We start from the raw sequence: 13,488 nt of genomic DNA, 5'->3' as shown, positions 1-13,488 counted from the left end.
ACACAGAGCAGTTTATCAGAAAGTTTCTTTCCAGTTTTGAACGGAAGATATTTCCTTTTTCACCGTAGCCCTCTATGGGCTTCCAAATATCACTTTGCCAATTCCACAAGAACAGCCTTAGCGAAAGGCTTCTTTAAGGGAAAGATGTAACTCTATGAGATAAATTAACAGAACACAGAGCAGTTTCTCAGAAAGCTTCTTTCCAGTTTTGAACGGAAGATATTTTCTTTTTCACTATAGCCCTCTTTGGGCTTCCAAATACCACTTTGCCAATTCCCCAAGAACAGCCTTAGCGAAAGGCTTCTTGAAGGGAAAGATGTAACTCTGTGAGACGAATTAACAGAACTCAGAGCAGTTTCTCAGAAAGCTTCTTTCCAGTTTTGAACGGAAGATATTTCCTCTTTCACCGTAGCCCTCTATAGTCTTCCAAATATCACTTTCCGTATTCCACAAGAACACCCTTAGCGAATGGCTTCTTGAATGGAAAGATGTAACTCTGTGAGATGAATTAACAGAACACAGAGCAGTTTCTCAGAAAGCTTCTTTCCAGTTTTGAACGGAAGATAATTCCTTTTTCACCATAGCCCTCAATGGGCTTCGAAATATCACTTTGCCAATTCCACAAGAACAGCCTTAGCGAAAGGCTTTTTGAAGGGAAAGATGTAACTCTGTGAGATGAATTATCAGAACACAGAGCAGTTTCTCAGAAAGCTTGTTTCCAGTTTTGAACGGAAGATATTTCCTTTTTCACCATAGCCCTCTATGGGCTTCCAAATATCACTTTGCCAATTCCACAAGAAGAGCCTTAGCGAAAGGCTTCTTGAAGGGAAAGATGTAACTCTGTGAGATGAATTAACAGAACACAGAGCAGTTTCTCAGAAAGCTTCTTTCCAATATTGAACGCAAGATATTTCCTTTTTCACAGTAGCCCTTCATGGACTTCCAAATATCACTTTGCCAATTGCACAAGAACAGCCTTAGCGAAAGGCTCCTTGAAGGGAAAGATGTAACTCTGTGAGTTGAATTAACAGAACACAGAGCAGTTTATCAGAAAGCTTCTTTCCAGTTTTGAACGGAAGATATTTCGCTTTTCACCATAGCCCTCTATGGGCTTCCAAATATCACTTTACCAATTCCACAAGAACAACCTTAGCGAAAGGCTTCTTGAAGGGAAAGATGTAACTCTGTGAGATGAATTAACAGAACACAGAACAGTTTCTCAGAAAGCTTCTTTCCAGTTTTGAACGGAAGATATTTCCTTTTTCACCATAGCCCTCTATGGGCTTCCAAATATCACTTTGCCAATTACACAAGAACAGCCTTAGCGAAAGGCTTCTTGAAGGGAAAGATGTAACTCTGTGAGATGAATTAACAGAACACAGAGCAGATTCTCAGAAAGCTTCTTTTGAGTTTTGAACGGAAGATATTTCAGATTTCACCGTAGCCCTCTATAGGCTTCCAAATATCACTTTGCGTATTCCACAAGAACACCCTTAGCGAATGGCTTCTTGAATGGAAAGATGCAACTCTGTGAGATGAATTAACAGAACACAGAGCAGTTTCTCAGACAGCTTCTTTCCAGTTTTGCACGGAACATATTTCCTTTTTCACCGTAGCCCTCTATGGGCTTCCAAATATCACTTTGCCAATTCCACAAGAACAGCCTTAGCGAAAGGCTTCTTGAAGGGAAAGATGTAACTCTGTGAGGTGAATTAACAGAACACAGAGCAGTTTCTCAGAAAGCTTCTTTCCAGTTTTGAACGCAAGATACTTCCTATTTCACCATAGCCCTCAATGGGCTTCGAAATATCACTTTGCCAATTCCACAAGAACAGCTCTGGCGAAAGGCTTCTTGAAGGGATAGATGTAACTCTGTGAGATGAATTAACATAACACAGAGCAGTTTTTCAGAAAGCTTCTTTCCATTTTTGAACGGAAGATATTTCCTTTTTCACCATAGCCCTCTATGGGCTTGAAAATATCCCTTTGCCAATTCCACAAGAACAGCCTTAACGAAAGGCTTCTTGAAGGGAAAGATGTAACTCTGTGAGATGAATTAACAGAACACAGAGCAGTTTCTCAGAAAGCTTCTTTCCAGTTTTGAACGGAAGATATTTCCTTTTTCACCATAGCCCTCTATGGGCTTCCAAATATCACTTTGCCAATTCCTGAAGAACAGACATAGCGATAGGCTTCTTGAAGGGAAAGATGTAACTCTGTGAGATGAATTAACAGAACACAGAGCAGTTCCTCAGAAAGCTTCTTTCCAGTATTAAACGGAAGATATTTCGTTTTTCACCGTAGCCCTCTATGGGCTTCCAAATATCCCTTTGACAAATCCACAAGAACAGCCTTAGCGAAAGGCTTCTTGAAGGGAAAGATGTAACTCTGTGAGATGAATTAACAGAACACAGAGCAGTTTCTCAGAAAGCTTCTTTCCAGTTTTGAACGGAAGATATTTAATTTTTCAACATAGCCCTCTATGGGCTTCCAAATATCACTTTGCCAATTCCACAAGAACAGACTTAGCGAAAGGTTTCTTGAAGGGAAAGATGTAACTCTGTGAGATGAATTAACAGAACACAGAGCAGTTTCTCAGAAAGCTTCTTTCCAGTTTTGAACGCAAGATATTTCCTTTTTCACAGTAGCCCTCCATGGACTTCCAAATATCACTTTGCCAATTCCACAAGAACAGCCTTAGCGAAAGGCTTCTTGAAGGGAAAGATGTAACTCTGTGAGTTGAATGAACAGAACACAGAGCAGTTTATCAGAAAGCTTCTTTCCAGTTTTGAACGGAAGATATTTCGTTTTTCACCATAGCCCTCTATGGGCTTCCAATTATCAGTTTACCAATTCCACAAGAACAGCCTTAGCGAAAGGCTACTTGAAGGGAAAGATGTAACTCTCTGAGATGAATTAACAGAACACAGAGCAGTTTCTCAGAAAGCTTCTTTCCAGTTTTGAACGGAAGATATTTCCTTTTTCACCATAGCCCTCTATGGGCTTCCAAATATCACTTTGCCAATTCCACAAGAACAACCTTAGCGAAAGGCTTCTTGAAGAGAAAGATGTAACTCTGTGAGATGAATTAACAGAACACAGAGCTGTTTCTCAGAAAGCTTCTTTCCAATATTGAACGCAAGAAATTTCCTTTTTCACAGTAGCCCTCCGTGGACTTCCAAGTATCACTTTGCCATTTCTACAAGAACAGCCTTAGCGAAAGGCTTCTTGAAGGGAAAGATGTAACTCTGTGAGTTGAATTAACAGAACACAGAGCACTTTCTCAGAAAGCTTCTTTCCAGTTTTGAACGGAAGATATTTCCTTTTTCACCATAGCCCTCTATGAGCTTCCAAATATCACTTTGCCAATTCCACAAGAACAGCCTTAGCGAAGGGCTTCTTGAAGGGAAAGATGTAACTCTGTGAGATGCATTAACAGAACACAGAGCAGTTTCTCAGAAAGCTTCTTTCCAGTTTTGAACGGAAGATATTTCCTTTTTCACCATAGCCCTCTATGGCCTTCCAAATATCACTTTGCCAATTCCACAAGAAGAGCCTTAGCGAAAGGCTTCTTGAAGGGAAAGATGTAACTCTGTGAGATGAATTAACAGAACACAGAGCAGTTTCTCAGAAAGCTTCTTTCCAGTTTTGAACGGAAGATATTTCCTTTTTCACCATAGCCCTATAAGGGCCTCCAAATATCCCTTTGCCAATTCCACAAGAACAGCCTTAGCGAAAGGATTCAGGAAGGGAAAGGTGTAACTCTGTGAGATGAATTAACAGAACACAGAGCAGTTTCTCAGAAAGCTTCTTTCCAGTTTTGAACGAAGATATTTCCTTTTTCATCGTAGCCCTCTATGGGCTTCCAAATATCACTTTGCCAATTCCACAAGAACAGCCTTAGCGAAAGGCTTCTTGAAGGGAAAGATGTAACTCTGTGAGAGGAATTAATAGAACACAGAGCAGTTTCTCAGAAAGCTTCTTTCCAATTTTGAACGGAAGATATTTCCTTTTTCACCATAGCCCTTTATGGGCTTCCAAATATCCCTTTGCCAATTCCACAAGAACAACATTACGGAAAGGATTCATGAAGGGAAAGATGTAACTCTATGAGATGAATTAACGGAACGCAGAGCAGTTTCTCGGAAAGCTTCTTTCCAGTTTTGAACGGAAGATATTGCCTTTTTCACCATAGCACTCTATGGGCTTCCAAATATCCCTTTTCCAATTCCACAAGAACAACCTTAGCGAAAGGCTTCTTGAAGGGAAAGATGTAACTCTGTGAGATGAATTAACAGAACACAGAGCAGTTTCTCAGAAAGCTTCTTTCCAGTTTTGAACGGAAGATATTTCCTTTTTCTCCGTAGCCCTCTATGGGCTTCCAAATATCACTTTGCCAATTACACAAGAACAGCCTTAGCGAAAGGCTTCTTGAAGGGAAAGATGTTACTCTGTGAGAGGAATTAATAGAACACACAGCAGTTTCTCAGAAAGCTTCTTTCAATTTTTGAACGGAAGATATTTCCTTTTTCACCATAGCCCACTATGGGCTTCCAAATATCACTTTTCCAATTCCACAAGAACAGCCTTAGCGAAAGGCTTCTTGAAGGGAAAGATGTAACTCTTTGAGATGAATTAACAGAACACAGAGCAGTTTCTCAGAAAGCTTCTTTCCAATATTGAACGCAACATATTTCCTTTTTCACAGTAGCCCTCCATGGACTTCCAACTATCACTTTGCCAATTCCACAAGAATAGCCTTAGCGAAAGGCTTCTTGAAGGGAAAGATGTAACTCTGTGAGATGAATTAACAGAACACAGAGCAGTTTCTCTGAAAGCTTCTTTCCTGTTTTGAACGGAAGATATTTCCTTTTTCACCATAGCCCTCTATGGGATTCCAAATATCACTTTGCCAATTCCACAAGAACAGCCTTAGCGAAAGGCTTCTTGAAGGGAAAGATGTAACTCTGTGAGTTGAATTAACAGAATACAGAGCAGTTTATCAGAAAGTTTCTTTCCAGTTTTGAACGGAAGATATTTCCTTTTTCACCATAGCCCTCTATGGGCTTCCAAATATCACTTTGCCAATTCCACAAGAACAGCCTTAGCGAAAGGCTTCTTGAAGGGAAAGATGTAACTCTATGAGATGAATTAACAGAACACAGAGCAGTTTCTCAGAAAGCTTCTTTCCAGTTTTGAACGGAAGATATTTTCTTTTTCACTATAGCCCTCTTTGGGCTTCCAAATACCACTTTGCCAATTCCCCAAGAACAGCCTTAGCGAAAGGCTTCTTGAAGGGAAAGATGTAACTCTGTGAGACGAATTAACAGAACTCAGAGCAGTTTCTCAGAAAGCTTCTTTCCAGTTTTGAACGGAAGTTATTTCCTCTTTCACCGTAGCCCTCTATAGTCTTCCAAATATCACTTTCCGTATTCCACAAGAACACCCTTAGCGAATGGCTTCTTGAATGGAAAGATGTAACTCTGTGAGATGAATTAACAGAACACAGAGCAGTTTCTCAGAAAGCTTCTTTCCAGTTTTGAACGGAAGATAATTCCTTTTTCACCATAGCCCTCAATGGGCTTCGAAATATCACTTTGCCAATTCCACAAGAACAGCCTTAGCGAAAGGCTTTTTGAAGGGAAAGATGTAACTCTGTGAGATGAATTATCAGAACACAGAGCAGTTTCTCAGAAAGCTTCTTTCCAGTTTTGAACGGAAGATATTTCCTTTTTCACCATAGCCCTCTATGGGCTTCCAAATATCACTTTGCCAATTCCACAAGAACAGCCTTAGCGAAAGGCTTCTTGAAGGGAAAGATGTAACTCTGTGAGATGAATTAACAGAACACAGAGCAGATTCTCAGAAAGCTTCTTTTGAGTTTTGAACGGAAGATATTTCAGATTTCACCGTAGCCCTCTATAGGCTTCCAAATATCACTTTGCGTATTCCACAAGAACACCCTTAGCGAATGGCTTCTTGAATGGAAAGATGCAACTCTGTGAGATGAATTAACAGAACACAGAGCAGTTTCTCAGAAAGCTTCTTTCCAGTTTTGCACGGAACATATTTCCTTTTTCACCGTAGCCCTCTATGGGCTTCCAAATATCACTTTGCCAATTCCACAAGAACAGCCTTAGCGAAAGGCTTCTTGAAGGGAAAGATGTAACTCTGTGAGGTGAATTAATAGAACACAGAGCAGTTTCTCAGAAAGCTTCTTTCCAGTTTTGAACGCAAGATACTTCCTTTTTCACCATAGCCCTCAATGGGCTTCGAAATATCACTTTACCAATTCCACAAGAACAGCTTTAGCGAAAGGCTTCTTGAAGGGATAGATGTAACTCTGTGAGATGAATTAACATAACACAGAGCAGTTTTTCAGAAAGCTTCTTTCCAGTTTTGAACGGAAGATATTTCCTTTTTCACCATAGCCCTCTATGGGCTTCCAAATATCCCTTTGCCAATTCCACAAGAACAGCCTTAGCTGTTCTTGAAGGGAAAGATGTAACTCTGTGAGATGAATTAACAGAACACAGAGCAGTTTCTCAGAAAGCTTCTTTCCAGTTTTGAACGGAAGATATTTCCTTTTTCACCATAGCCCTCTATGGGCTTCCAAATATCACTTTGCCAATTCCACAAGAACAGACTTAGCGATAGGCATCTTGAAGGGAAAGATGTAACTCTGAGAGATGAATTAACAGAACACAGAGCAGTTCCTCAGAAAGCTTCTTTCCAGTATTGAACGGAAGATATTTCGTTTTTCACCGTAGCCCTCTATGGGCTTTCAAATATCCCTTTGCCAACTCCACAAGAACACCCTTAGCGAAAGGCTTCTTGAAGGGAAAGATGTAACTCTGTGAGATGAAGTAACAGAACACAGAGCAGTTTCTCAGAAAGCTTCTTTCCAGTTTTGAACGGAAGATACTTCCTTTTTCACCATAGCCCTCAATGGGCTTCGAAATATCACTTTGCCAATTCCACAAGAACAGCCTTAGCGAAAGGCTTCTTGAAGGGAAAGATGTAACTCTGTGAGATGAATTAACAGAACACAGAGCAGTTTCTCAGAAAGCTTCTTTCCAGTTTTGAACGGAAGATATTTCCTTTTTCAACATAGCCCTCATTGGGCTTCCAAATATCACTTTGCCAATTCCACAAGAACAGACTTAGCAAAAGGTTTCTTGAAGGGAAAGATGTAACTCTGTGAGATGAATTAGCAGAACACAGAGCAGTTTCTCAGAAAGCTTCTTTCCAGTTTTGAACGCAAGATATTTCCTTTTTCACAGTAGCCCTCCATGGACTTCCAAATATCACTTTGCCAATTCCACAAGAACAGCCTTAGCGAAAGGCTTCTTGAAGGGAAAGATGTAACTCTGTGAGTTGAATTAACAGAACACAGAGCAGTTTATCAGAAAGCTTCTTTCCAGTTTTGAACGGAAGATATTTCGTTTTTCACCATAGCCCTCTATGGGCTTCCAAATATCACTTTACCAAGTCCACAAGAACAGCCTTAGCGAAAGGCTTCTTGAAGGGAAAGATGTAACTCTGTGAGATGAATTAACAGAACACAGAGCAGTTTCTCAGAAAGCTTCTTTCCAGCTTTGAACTGAAGATATTCCCTTTTTCACCATAGCGCTCTATGGGCTTCCAAATATCACTTTGCCAATACCACAAGAACAACCTTAGCGAAAGGCTTCTTGAAGGGAAAGATGTAACTTTCTGAGATGAATTAACAGAACACAGAGCAGTTTCTCAGAAAGCTTCTTTCCAGTTTTGAACGGAAGATATTTCCTTTTTCACCATAGCCCTCTATGGGCTTGAAAATATCCCTTTGCCAATTCCAGAAGAACAGCCTTAGCGAAAGGCTTCTTGAAGGGAAAGATGTAACTCTGTGAGATGAATTAACAGAACACAGAGCAGTTTCTCAGAAAGCTTCTCTCCAGTTTTGAACGGAAGATATTTCCTTTTTCAACATAGCCCTCTATGGTCTTCCAAATATCACTTTACCAATTCCACAAGAACAGCCTTAGCGAAAGTCTTCTTGAAGGGAATGATGTAACTCTGTGAGATGAATTAACAGAACACAGAGCAGTTTCTCAGAAAGCTTCTTTCCAGTTTTGAACGGAAGATATTTCCTTTTTCACCATAGCCTCTATGGGATTCCAAATATCACTTTGCCAATTCCACAAGAACAACCTTAGCGAAAGGCTTCTTGAAGGGAAAGATGTAACTCTGTGAGATGAATTATCAGAACACAGAGCAGTTTCTCAGAAAGCTTCTTTCTAGTTTTGAACGGAAGATATTTCCTTTTTCACCATAGCCCTCTATGGGCTTCCAAATATCCCTTTGCCAATTCCACAAGAACAGCCTTAGCGAAAGGCTTCTTGAAGGGAAAGATGTAACTCTGTGAGATGAATTAACAGAACACAGAGCAGTTTCTCAGAAAGCTTCTTTCCAGTTTTGAACGGAAGATATTTCCTTTTTCACCATAGCCCTCTATGGTCTTCCAAATATCACTTTGCCAATTCCACAAGAACAGCCTTAGCGAAAGGCTTCTTGAAGGGAAAGATGTAACTCTGTTAGATGAATTAACAGAACACAGAGCAGTTTCTCAGAAAGCTTCTTTCCAGTTTTGAACGGAAGATATTTCGTTTTTCACCGTAGCCCTCTATGGGCTTCCAAATATCCCTTTGCCAGTTCAACAAGAACAGCCTTAGCGAAAGGCTTCTTGAAGGGAAAGATGTAACTCTGTGAGATGAATTAACAGAACGCAGAGCAGTTTCTCAGAAAGCTTCTCTCCAGTTTTGAACGGAAGATATTTCCTTTTTCACCATAGCCCTCTATGGGCTTCCAAATATCACTTTGCCAATTCCACAAGAACAGCCTTAGCGAAAGACTTCTTGAAGGGAAAGATATAACTCTGAGAGATGAGTTATCAGAACACAGAGCAGTTTCTCAGAAAGCTTCTTTCCAGTTTTGAACGGAAGATATTTCCTTTTTCACCATAGCCCTCTTTGGGCTTCCAAATACCACTTTGCCAATTCCACAAGAACAGCCTTAGTGAAAGGCTTCTAGAAGGGAAAGATGTAACTCTGTGAGACGAATTAACAGAACACAGAGCAGTTTCTCAGAAAGCTTCTTTCCAGTTTTGAACGGAAGGTATTTCAGATTTCACCGTAGCCCTCTATAGGCTTCCAAATATCACTTTGCGTATTCCACAAGAACACCCTTAGCGAATGGCTTCTTGAATGGAAAGATGCAACTCTGTGAGATGAATTAACAGAACACAGAGCAGTTTCTCAGAAAGCTTCTTTCCAGTTTTGCACGGAACATATTTCCTTTTTCACCGTAGCCCTCTATGGGCTTCCAAATATCACTTTGCCCACTCCACAAGAACAGCCTTAGCGAAAGGCTTCTTGAAGGGAAAGATGTAACTCTGTGAGATGAATTAACAGAACACAGAGCAGTTTATCAGAAAGCTTCTTTCCAGTTTTGAACGGAAGATATTTCGTTTTTCACCATAGCCCTCTATGGGCTTCCAAATATCACTTTACCAATTCCACAAGGACAGCCTTAGCGAAAGGCTTCTTGAAGGGAAAGATGTAACTCTGTGAGATGAATTAACAGAACACAGAGCAGTTTCTCAGAAAGCTTCTTTCCAGCTTTGAACTGAAGATATTTCCTTTTTCACCATAGCGCTCTATGGGCTTCCAAATATCACTTTGCCAATTCCACAAGAACAACCTTAGCGAAAGGCTTCTTGAAGGGAAAGATGTAACTCTCTGAGATGAATTAACAGAACACAGAGCAGTTTCTCAGAAAGCTTCTTTCCAGTTTTGAACGGAAGATATTTCCTTTTTCACCATAGCCCTCTATGGGCTTGAAAATATCCCTTTGCCAATTCCACAAGAACAGCCTTAGCGAAAGGCTTCTTGAAGGGAAAGATGTAACTCTGTGAGATGAATTAACAGAACACAGAGCAGTTTCTCAGAAAGCTTCTCTCCAGTTTTGAACGGAAGATATTTCCTTTTTCAACATAGCCCTCTATGGGCTTCCAAATATCACTTTACCAATTCCACAAGAACAGCCTTAGCGAAAGTCTTCTTGAAGGGAAAGATGTAACGCTGTGAGATGAATTAACAGAACACAGAGCAGTTTCTCAGAAAGCTTCTTTCCAGTTTTGAACGGAAGATATTTCCTTTTTCACCATAGCCTCTATGGGATTCCAAATATCACTTTGCCAATTCCACAAGAACAACCTTAGCGAAAGGCTTCTTGAAGGGAAAGATGTATATCTGTGAGATGAATTATCAGAACACAGAGCAGTTTCTCAGAAAGCTTCTTTCTAGTTTTGAACGGAAGATATTTCCTTTTTCACCATAGCCCTCTATGGGCTTCCAAATATCACTTTGCCAATTCCACAAGAACAGCCTTAGCGAAAGGCTTCTTGAAGGGAAAGATGTAACTCTGTGAGATGAATTAACAGAACACAGAGCAGTTTCTCAGAAAGCTTCTTTCCAGTTTTGAACGGAAGATATTTTGTTTTTCACCGTAGCCCTCTATGGGCTTCCAAATATCCCTTTGCCAGTTCAACAAGAACAGCCTTAGCGAAAGGCTTCTTGAAGGGAAAGATGTAACTCTGTGAGATGAATTAACAGAACACAGAGCAGTTTCTCAGAAAGCTTCTTTCCAGTTTTGAACGGAAGATATTTCCTATTTCACCGTAGCCCTCTATAGTCTTCCAAATATCTCTTTGCGTATTCCACAAGAACAGCCTTAGCGAATGGCTTCTTGAATGGAAAGATGCACCCCTGTGAGATGAATTAACAGAACACAGAGCAGTTTCTCAGAAAGCTTCTTTCCAGTTTTGGACGGAACATATTTCCTTTTTCACCATAGCCCTCTATGGGCTTCCAAATATCACTTTGCCAATTCCACAAGAACAGCCTTAGCGAAAGGCTTCTTGAATGGAAAGATGTAACTCTGTGAGATGAATTAACAGAACACAGAGCAGTTTCTCAGAAAGCTTCTTTCCAGTTTTGAACGGAAGATAATTCCTTTTTCACCATAGCCCTCAAAGGGCTTCGAAATATCACTTTGCCAATTCCACAAGAACAGCCTTAGCGAACGGCTTCTTGAAGGGAAAGATGTAACTCTGAGATGAATTAACAGAACACAGAGCAGTTTCTCAGAAAGCTTCTTTCCAGTTTTGAACGGAAGATATTTCCTTTTTCACCATAGCCCTCTATGGGCTTCCAAATATCACTTTGCCAATTCCACAAGAACAACCTTAGCGAAAGGCTTCTTGAAGGGAAAGATGTAGCTCTGTGAGATGAATTAACAGAACACAGAGCAGTTTCTCAGAAAGCTTCTTTCCAGTTTTGAACGGAAGATATTTCCTTTTTCACCATAGTCCTCTATGGGCTTCCAAATATCACTTTGCCAATTCCACAAGAACAGCCATAGCGAAAGTCTTCTTGAAGGGAAAGATATAACTCTGAGAGATGAATTATCAGAACACAGATCAGTTTCTCAGAAAGCTTCTTTCCAGTTTTGAACGGAAGAAATTTTCCATTTCACCATAGCCCTCTTTGGGCTTCCAAATACCACTTTGCCAATTCCACAAGAACACCCTTAGCGAATGGCTTCTTGAATGGAAAGATTCAACTCTGTGAGATGAATTAACAGAACACAGAGCAGTTTCTCAGAAAGCTTCTTTCCAGTTTTGAACGGAAGATACTTCCTTTTTCACCATAGCCCTCAATGGGCTTCGAAATATCACTTTTCCAATTCCACAAGAACAGCCTTAGCGATAGGCTTCTTGAACGGAAAGATGTAACTCCGTGAGATGAATTACCAGAACACAGAGCAGTTTCTCAGAAAGCTTCTTTCCAGTTTTGAACGGAAGATATTTCGTTTTTCACCATAGCCCTCTATGGGCTTCCAAATATCCCTTTGCCAACTCCTCAAGAACAGCCTTAGCGAAAGGCTTCTTGAAGGGAAAGATGTAAGTCTGTGAGATGAATTAACAGAACACAGAGCAGTTTCTCAGAAAGCTTCTTTCCAGTTTTGAATGGAAGATACTTCCTTTTTCACCGTAGCCCTCTATGGGCTTCCAAATATCACTTTGCCCACTCCACAAGAACAGCCTTAGCGAAAGGCTTCTTGAATGGAAAGATGTAACTCTGTGAGATGAATTAACAGAACACAGAGCAGTTTCTCAGAAAGCTTCTTTCCAGTTTTGAAAGGAAGATACTTCCTTTTTCACCATAGCCCTCAATGGGCTTCGAAATATCACTTTGCCAATTCCACAAGAACAGCTTTAGCGAAAGGCTTCTTGAAGGGATAGATGTAACTCTGTGAGATGAATTAACATAACACAGAGCAGTTTTTCAGAAAGCTTCTTTCCAGTTTTGAACGGAAGATATTTCCTTTTTCACCATAGCCCTCTATGGGCTTCCAAATATCACTTTGCCAATTCCACAAGAACAGCCTTAGCGAAAGGCTTCTTGAAGGGAAAGATGTAACTCTGTGAGATGAATTAACAGAACACAGAGCAGTTTCTCAGAAAGCTTCTTTCCAGTTTTGAACGGAAGATATTTTCTTTTTCACCATAGCATTCTATGGGCTTCCAAATATCACTTTGCCAATTCCACAAGAACAGACTTAGAGATAGGCTTCTTGAAGGGAGAGATGTAACTCTGTGAGATGAATTAACAGAACACAGAGCAGTTCCTCAGAAAGCTTCTTTCCAGTATTGAACGGAAGATATTTCCTTTTTCACCGTAGCCCTCTATGGGCTTCCAAATATCCCTTTGCCAACTCCACAAGAACAGCCTTAGCGAAAGGCTTCTTGAAGGGAAAGATGTAACACTGTGAGATGAATTAACAGAACACAGAGCAGTTTCTCAGAAAGCTTCTTTCCAGTTTTGAACGGAAGATACTTCCTTTTTCACCATAGCCCTCAATGGGCTTCGAAATATCACTTTGCCAATTCCACAAGAACAGCCTTAGCGAAAGGCTTCTTGAAGGGAAAGATGTAACTCTGTGAGATGAATTAACAGAACACAGAGCAGTTTCTCAGAAAGCTTCTTTCCAGTTTTGAACGGAAGATATTTCCTTTTTCAACATAGCCCTCTATGGGCTTCCAAATATCACTTTGCCAATTCCACAAGAACAGACTTAGCGAAAGGTTTCTTGAAGGGAAAGATGTAACTCTGTGAGATGAATTAACAGAACACAGAGCAGTTTCTCAGAAAGCTTCTTTCCAGTTTTGAACGCAAGATATTTCGTTTTTCACAGTAGCCCTCCATGGACTTCCAAATATCACTTTGCCAATTCCACAAGAACAGCCTTAGCGAAAGGCTTCTTGAAGGGAAATATGTAACTCTGTGAGTTGAATTAACAGAACACAGAGCAGTTTATCAGAAAGCTTCTTTCCAGTTTTGAACGGAAGATATTTCGTTTTTCACCATAGCCCTCTATGGGCTT

This window comes from Chlorocebus sabaeus, chromosome X (genome assembly GCF_047675955.1).
Source record: "Chlorocebus sabaeus isolate Y175 chromosome X, mChlSab1.0.hap1, whole genome shotgun sequence".
Taxonomy (NCBI): domain Eukaryota; kingdom Metazoa; phylum Chordata; class Mammalia; order Primates; family Cercopithecidae; genus Chlorocebus; species Chlorocebus sabaeus.
Note: the sequence above shows the minus strand (reverse complement) of the source record.